The sequence below is a fragment of the Zonotrichia leucophrys genome, unplaced genomic scaffold, assembly GCF_028769735.1.
Source record: "Zonotrichia leucophrys gambelii isolate GWCS_2022_RI unplaced genomic scaffold, RI_Zleu_2.0 Scaffold_35_1530144, whole genome shotgun sequence".
Classification (NCBI taxonomy): Eukaryota; Metazoa; Chordata; class Aves; order Passeriformes; family Passerellidae; genus Zonotrichia; species Zonotrichia leucophrys.
The window spans coordinates 59,959-69,106 of record NW_026992240.1 but is presented as its reverse complement, the minus strand read 5'-3'; positions in this window follow the sequence as shown (position 1 = coordinate 69,106).

The following is a 9,148-nucleotide window of genomic DNA, read 5'->3' as shown; positions in this document are numbered from 1 at the left end:
GAGCTGGCAGATGGGCTTGTGAAGTCATTCTCCATCATTTACCATCAGTCCTGGATCACTGGTGCGGCTCCAGATGACTGGAAGCTGGCCAATGTGATGCCCATTCAAAAAAGGGTAGGAAGGAGGATTCTGGTAATTATAGGCCAGTTAGCCTGACCTCAGTACCCGGTAAGGTAATGGAAAAGTTTATACTGAGTGTCATCACACAGCACTTACAGGATGGCCAGGGTGTCAGACCCAGCCATCATGGGTTTAGGAGGGGTGGGTCATGTTTGACCAACCTGGTCTCCTTTTATGACCAGGTGATGTGGAGGCTCGAAGGTCTACCACTGAGGCTATAGTACTTCAACCCTGGAGGGGCAGAAACAAGCTAGGAGAAACACTCCTTTAAGGTTAGGATGAGAAAAGCCTCCCTCCCATGGGCCTCTACAGGCACATGTTAATGTTTCAAGTTTCATTGGTTCTCCTAGTTGTTCCACCCCAGTTCAGCCCCCATTCACCATATATGTATATCCCCTAGAATGTTCTCCCCTTTCTCCATCCCTATTTGCCCCAATTTGCTGCAGTGTTCCGCCCCTGTTATCCCATTGGTTCCCCTAGTTTGCTGTCCCTCCCCTGCACCACTTTTCCCTGTTCCCATTGGTCCTTGACCCTCAGATCCACCCCTTTTTTCCCATATTTAACTCTATGCCCTCCACCCTGCTGGGTCTCTGTCCCTGGACCCTCTTCAAAGCAATAAACATCCTTTGGCTCTCCAAAGACCTGTCTTTCACCTTTCTTTGTTAGCTCTTTTGCAAGTGTGCTCCGGGCCCTGAAAGTGCAAGTCACTCTCTGGGACTTGTTGAAGTGCAGTGCTTCAAGTGGTGCCTGAACAGGGACCCCTTTTTGAGTCTCTGAGGAGTGACTACGGTGACAAATTGGCTGGTCCATCATCGTTGAAAAAGAATATGCCTTCGAGTCAACCACAGCCCTGGAAGCAAGGCTTGAATTTTTTCAGGACTCGCTGAAGGGAGAGTTGGTACCCTCTGAGCAGCTCAAGGACCAGGTCAGTTAACGACACTCACAGGACATTTTAGGAGACCTGCACTCGGACCCACTGGAGTGTGAGTTTGGTGGGCAGCCACCCAGGGTTCAGGCTGGTTGTTAGTTTGGTCCTGTGGGTGGGCAATCCTTTTTCATCAGGGGCAGCCATGGGGAATGCTTATTCCAAGGATGAGAGGGATGTATATGTGTGGGTTAGGGAAGTTCTGGTTTTAGAGGGAAAAAATTTTTGTAAGGGGAGTTTAAAATCTTTTGTTCACTGGTGATTCAAAGATTTTCCTGACATTTCTGTTGATTCAGTTCACTAGTTGGCATTTTGGGATGTGATTGGGGAAAGACTATTTTTTGCAAACCCAAGGGCTGTTAAAGGTTGCTAAGTTTTATCCCCTCTTTCATTTGATTTATGGGGCTGATTCCAATGTTCAAAGTTCTGATGCTTCTCCCCAGTTCTTGTGTTCCGCCCCGTGTCCCTAACCCCAATGATCCTGAGAAGAGGACAAGAGATGGAACCTGCGATGAGGCACAGGTGAGCCACCTGCCATCTGCCATCTCCCCTCCTTTTCTATCCCCTTCCCAGAGTTGTACTGGCCATACCACTCTGGATCCTACCCTAACCCATGCTTCATTATCCCTCAATCCTACCCCCTCTTCCTACTGTTCAGAAAATGGAGCCCACCCCATGAGGGGGGCCGTCATGTTGAGTTCGCTCCCACTCCCCGTTCTTTTGTCGAGTCCTCTCCCTGCGTTGGGATCCACCCCTACGTTGAGCACTGCCCCCGTGTCAGGACCCTCCCCCCTCCCCTTCCATCAGGGAGTCCACCTCTGCCCTGGGCCACACACCCAGAACCCTGCCCCAGAAGTCTGCCAAAGTCTGCCACTTTGATACAAGGCCCTTCCAGGCCAATCTGATATGGCATATTTTTGCAAACCTTTAAAGTATAAGCTTGAAAAACAATGGGGTATTCACAAGTTTTTATATATGCCCAATTTGCCAAAGGCACTTTTAGGGAGAGACTTATTGGAACAATTACAAGCAACTATTAGATTCAAAAATGGGGAGGTTACTCTGGAGGTAAATGACCAAAAGTACATAGAGGTACTAAGTTTAATATTAACGACCATTGAACTTAAGGAGGAAATTAGTGAAGAGATATTAAACCAAGTATTTCCTGGAGTATGGGCCTCCAAGGTACCAGGGAGGGTGAAAAATGCCCTTCCCATAGTAATCAAACTTAAAGAAGGGAAACAGCCAGTTAGAATCAAACAGTATTCCCTGAGAAAGGAAGACAAGGAAGGAATCAGCCCAATAACTGAGAATTTTTTGCAGTTAGGACTGTTGAAGATTTATATCCTGTGGTGACCAATCCATATACTTTACTAACCTGCTTAACACCTGAGCTAACTTAGTTTACCATTCTAGATCTGAAAGATGCCTTCTTTTGCCTCCCTATCAACGAAGCCAGCCAGAAATATTTTGCATTTGAATGGGAAAGCCCTAAAAGTGAGGGCAAAACTCAGCTCACATGGACGGTGTTGCCTCAAAGATTAAAAAACTCTCCCACTCTGGAGAACAACTTGCAAAAGACCTGGAGTCCTGGGAAGCTCTACCAGAAGAAGGATGGCTATTGCAGTACGTGGATGATCTCCTAATAGCCACTCAGACGAGAGAGGCATGTGTGGCCTGGACGGTAAGCCTTTTAAATTTCCTAGGACTCCAAGGGTATAAAGTATCAAAGAAAAAGGCACAGGTAGTGAAGCAGAAAGTACCTGGGCTACGAGGTTAGTGCTGGGCAACGGACTTAAGAGCAAGATCATAAAGAAGTGATATGCCAAACCCTGAAACCTCAGACAATAAAGGAACTTGGAACCTTCTTAGGAATGACAGGGTGGTGGCAGCTGTGGATTTATAACTATGGGCTGCTCGTAAAATGTGGGATCTCAGCACCTCAGGACTGAGGTGCCGAGTCACCGAGACCACCCTTGGGGGGCTCGGGAGTCCTGGAATGTTGCCAGAAGTGTCTGGTGGCTGGACTTTGATCCTACACGGGAGACGACACCTGTATGAGGATAGGAGGATTTCACCGGGGTGAATGGTGAAGGGATAAGTTAATTAGAGAGTGAAACACAGGGTTTAGGATTTCTGTACAGGGGGGTTTAGAGAAGTAAGATGGAGGAATTGGGGCGTGTCCTGTCCTTCTTCTCCTTCTTCTTCTCCTCCATCTTCTGTGGTGATGGTGGCACTTTAGGATTGGTTATTACTAGAGGTGCACTGGTTAATAAGGGTAAAAGGTATTGGGGAAAAATGATAAATATTGTATACGTAACTTTGAGTATAAAGATAGGTGACCGCCCCGGAGGGCAGGGAGTGTGCTCATGGCTGGCTGCTGAGCAGACCTCTGTCGGGCCGAGAGAAAATCTTTTAGATAAGCAATTAATAAACACCGAGACCGAGAAAAGAACTGAAGCCTCTTCTCGTCCTTTGAAGCGCGGGCTGCCCCAAGGCCACCCCGGGCCTTTCCAAACCATCTAAACAGCCAAGAATCCGACAGTAAAACCCCAATATGCCCTCATTGCCAGTGGAAATAGAGATCTCCAGTGGAAAAAGGAGGCCATGCGGGCCTTTCACCAGCTAAAGAGTGCTATTATATCAGCTCCAGCTTTAGGACTTCCAGATGTGAGCAAACCATTCTTTCTATTTTCCCATGAGAAACTGGGGTTTGCCTTGGGGATATAAGCCAAGGACCTGGGCCCATATCGGAGGGCAGTTGCCTACTTTTCTAAGCAGCTAGATGCAATGGCCAAGGGGTGGCCAGGCTGTCTCAGAGCTGTAGCAGCAGTTGTGCTAAATATCCAGGAGGCACGTAAATTTACCGTGGGCCAGAAAATGACCGTACTAGTGTCTCACACAGTGTCTGCAGTACTGGAAGTGAAGGGTGGGCACTGGCTCTCACCGCAAATGTTCCTGAAATACCAGACCATCATGGTAGAACAAGATGATGTAGAAATAGTGGTGACTAATATTGTCAATCCAACTTCTTTCCTCGGTGGAAATCAAGGAGAAGCAGTACACCACAACTGCCTGGAGACTATCAAAGCTACTTACTCCAGCCACCCTGATCTGGAGGACACTCCTTTAGACAATCACTGATAGAAGCAGCTACGTCATTAGTGGAAAACGACATGCTGGGTATGCAGTTACTAGCTGCAGAGAGGTCATAGAATCTGGAGCCTTGCCAAAAGGTACCTCTGCACAAAAGGCCAAGGTAATTGCCTTGACCTGTGCCTTAGAAATGGAAAAGGAAAAAGAATAAACATCTACACAGACTCGAGATATGCATTTAGAGTTGTGCATGCACATGGAGCCATTTGGAAAGAGAGGGGACTGCTGACCTCACAAGGATTCACAAGAAATAATCAGGCTATTGGAAGCAGTTCAGCTGCCTGAGAAGATAGCAATTATGCACATTAAGGTACACCAGAAAGTGAGCTCAGAATTGGAGGAGGGAAACAAACTGGTGGACAGAGAGGCAAAGGAAGCAACAAAAGGTGAGGTTTTTACCGAAGAAGCCCTAATTCCAGATGGACAAATTTCACGTGAAGGTAAGCCAGTATATGATAAGAGGGATAAAAAGCTAATTGAAAACCTAGAAGGGACATAGAAGAAAGTGGGGTGGGCCACTATTGGAAAGAAGCTAGTCATTCCTTCTGCTTTGTTGTGGTCATTGATAAAAGAGGAACATCAGAAAAACCACTGGGGAGTTGATGCCCTGCATACCTATTTGACTGAAAGAATTGTTGCCCAGAATTTATATGCCACTATCATTCAGGTGACCCGGCAGTGTGACCCTTGCCTACAGACTAAACCCAAAAATACTCTGTCCTAGGGTGACTTTATGATGCTTGTATCCCTAATCGTCTGTTCTGTTTATGCTGGATTTTATATTCTGTACCTTCAAGACTGGTTCTGAGAGCGAAGGCGGGGAGAAGAAGCACTGAGTCTGTTTTCAGAGACTGCACTCACTCCTCTACATGCTGCGTTGGACTGTGTTTTCTGGGCACGGATGGAGCAGAACAGAGCCCTCCTTTGCTTTTTAGTTAGTTTAGCTAGCTGAGGCAGAGAACTTTTCCCTGGACTGTTTTGCTTTCCCTTTTCTTGGAACTGCTTAAACCTGCTCCAGACTGGGGACCTGGGGAAGCACCGAGAGTTCGCACTTTGTGGCCCACCGGGGCCTACTCTGGGCAGCAGCCTTTCCCAGTGCTGGAGGAACTGATAATAGAGCGACCACCCACAGAAGAGACTTTCTGAATTTGTCATCTCTTCAGAGCGGCGAATGAGTTTTGTCATCTGGTACTGTTTACTTTTTGTGCTGAGGAGTGCTTTGTCTGTTAAATAACAGGGGTTTTTCTCCCACTTCTCTACGAGAAAATTTTTCCCGAACCGGTTGGGGGGAGGGGCTGTTTGGGTTTGCTTTCTGGAGGTTTTCTTCCAAATTTGCCCTAAACCAGGACACCTAGCAAAAATAGGACCGCTAATATGCAAATGTATTTCAAAGTTGGCTACTACATCATTTAAATGGTTGACAATCTGATATTTAAAGACTCTAAGGCATGTACAAATCTTATAGTTTGTAAGCATAAAGTATCCACAAGCTAGCTTTGGGAAAGACATTACATCAGGAGGTCTCTTCAAAGTTTAGAGGTGTTTTGTTTTCATAACTAAGTTTTCCTAAAGTTGTTTCTTGCTTCCTACCACTGTTATAAGCACAGCAGAGAAGAAAAAAAGATTCATAGAGTGGCATCAAGAACACACAAGGAAGTCAGGACTTCCATCAAACTGTTCACCTTCATGGACTTCTCCCACCTGAAGGTCACTTTTCTTGACCAGTGTCATGGTTTGATGCTGGCGCAATGCCAGTGCCCCCATGAAAATACATTCTCCCTGGTGTCTACTGTGAGATGGGACCAGGAATAGAGCAAAGCAGGCTCCAGCTTAGGAATAAAAGGAAAAAAAACTTTATTAACTTACAATATATAAAAGAAACACACAGAACTCAGGATGAAAACCTTCCAAACATTCCTCCTCCCCCCATCAAATTCCCAATACATCACAGTAAGACAAAACCTTGGATTCTCAATTCAGTTACCATCCCTCAGATCACCAACTCTCAGTCCATCACCACCCTTTAGATAATCAATTCTCAGTTCATCAAGAAGAGAGGAGTCCCTCTTGTGCCATAGGCTTCCCCTGGAAACACAGTTGAAACCTCGTGTGTTTCCATGTCACACGTGGCACCGCCTGAAGATCATTTGCCATTGTGACATCTTCCTTCCATGTCCAGTGCCCTCACCACTGCACATGGACCAGAGCTGCTTCTAGGGTTTTCCTTTTCAGGGTGCTTTGCCCAGTTCCGAAAAGAGCACAGTCTCTCACTTTTGGGACATCTGTCCCCCCCAAATTTCACCCCCTGGGGCCGAGGGGTCTCAAGAAAAGAGATCTTCTCCTTCACTGAAGATTGAGGGCACTAACCACCCTCCTCACCCATCGTCTCTGTTCATGCACTCTTACACATAACATCACTGCACTCCCTTGGCTCTGAGCCATTGCCTCCCCCTAAATGCAGTCTCTGTGTCACAGGGAAAAAAAAAAATGGTTCTGTCCATGGCTATACAAGAAAAGTCCAGCCAAAAGGCCACTCCATCATCTCCTGCCACCTAAGAGTCTTCTCCACTTCCCTCGTGGCCCATTTCCTCTTATCTCATCTCTTATCTCTCTTCTCATTCAGCTCCAGGAGGATCAGCATTTGTAAAGTTTCCATCATGCAAGAAAAGGGTTAAAAATCTCAGTGTCTGCCTGTCCGGAGCTCCCACACTGCCCTGCGCAGGGCACCTTCTCCCCCGCACTCCCCCTTCTCAGCTGGCTGCTACCAAATTCAGACAACCAGCTCTCTCTCTCTGTTTCTCTCTCCTGGGGTAGGGAGGGGTGTCTGCCCAATGCCTCTCAGTGCTCCTCCACCCTTCCATCCTCAGGGGCCTTCACCTCCCTTCTCTGTCCAAGGCCTGGCCCTACCTCACCCGGCCGCATGGCTTCTCCTCCCCTGCCCAGCCGGGCAGGGGAGGTCTGACCTCCTTCACGGACCTTCACGGACCGGAACCCAAGAGAGTTTCCCCCTGGGAGTTCTCTGCTTTTAACCCCCTGTGTTCTCAGAGGCGTATCCATGTCCTCAGTGGCCACACCAGTTGCCAATATTCAAATTTGAGCACCTATTGCTTTGACCACAGCATCCCAAAAAACTCACTTCCTCTCAAACCAGGACAACCAGTATCTTTCTACATGTTCAAAGGAGGGTCATAATCTGCTACACTGAAGTAGTCAACTGTAGCCATGATATTTTCTGAAAAATCCTTTCCTTAGGATTTTTTACTCCTGAGAAGCTGAGAGGCCTCAGGAACAAAATGTAAACAATGATTATCTGCTGTTGTAGAATGCAACAGGTGAATTTTTGATTGGTCTCATGTTGGTTGCTTCTAATTAATGGCAAATCACAGTCTGGCTGTCTCAGACTCTCGGTCAGACACAAGCTTTTGTTATCATTCTTTTTTTTTCCTTGCAAGCCTTTTGATGAAATCCTTTCTTCTATTCTTTTAGTATAGTTTTAATATAATATATATCATAAAATAATAAATAAGCCTTCTGAAACATGGGAGTCAGATCCTCATCTCTTTCCTCTTCCTGGGACCCCTGTGAACACCACCACAGCCAACAACAGCACAACTCCCTTTGAGATAAGGTGTTTTGTTTAAAAAGAAAATGACCTTATAACAAATCAACTGTATTTTAACAGTCTTGTTTCTTTTTTTCACTGAGGTTCTCTACACATGAAGATTATAGAACTCTCTGGTAATGACTACTAAAGAAATCAAGTTATTTCTGTAGAAAACTCACAACCAAAATAAAGGTATTTGTAATATGACAACTATTATTACCATTGAAGCAGCCAATATATAATGTCCATTGTGCAGAACACTAATATATACTAAATGTATTATTAAATTAAAATATCTGGTCCAAAGAATCTGATCAATGACAATGGAAAAAACACAAGGTGAAATTAAGGTAAAAAAAATTAAAATAAGGTGAGGTTATATTATTACAAAATTTTTTAAATCTGGTTTATTCATATTTTCTCAATTAACACATGAGCAAGAACTACAGAAGCTATTACTCTCCAGAGTAATTTTTAAATAGAAAGTTCTGCCATTACAAAGATATTTCCAAATATAAAGAGAGAACAGGAAGAGATTAACTGGTGGAGCCATTCTCTACCTGCCCTGAAGCAAATGTACCTCAGGAAGGGAGGATCCTCTCCCTTCTCCACAACAGGCAGGAGTGGACCTAGGAGACAGTGGGGTGGGGGAAGGGGAGGGGGAAGGAAATAGAGGCAGGTCCCTGCTGGGGGTGGCAGGCAAATCCTTCATGGCCTCCCTCCCCTCCCCACATTCCCCTACATAATAGTTATGAGGCTCTGGAAATTGAGGGCCAGGAAAATCATGATTTTGAAGGACCACCTAGGGGGTTGCCTAAGCAGAATCAGTCAACCAGATGTACTGCAGCCAGCTCCAAAAATGATAAAAGAAGGGTAATTGTTATAGGTGACTCCCTACTGAGAAAAACGAAGGGCCCGATATGCAGACCAGACCCAACCCGCAGGGAAGTCTGCTGACTCCCTGGGGCTTAGGTAAGAGATGTAGCCAGGAAGCTTCCTGATTTGGTGTAGTGTCGTTGTCGAGGCAGTCACAACACAAAGCAGAGACCACAAGCAGTCTCAGTTGGCAACTTTTTATTAGTGAACATGGCTGACTTTTATACACTTTCCAATTGTTTATGCTTCTTCTACCCTAACTATTGGCCACAATAAGTCAACATAATACTATTGGTGAGAAGTTATAGTGACTTCAACTAACTTTTTAAAAATGCTTCGTCTAGCTGCAAGGTTCTCTTATCTTTCCTCTCTCGGTCTCCTTGGTTACAGCCTTGGAGAGAGCTCCTTATCAGCTTCTTCTTACTTCTTGGCTTCTTCTCACTCCTTTAGCTAACAGGCCTGCTGTT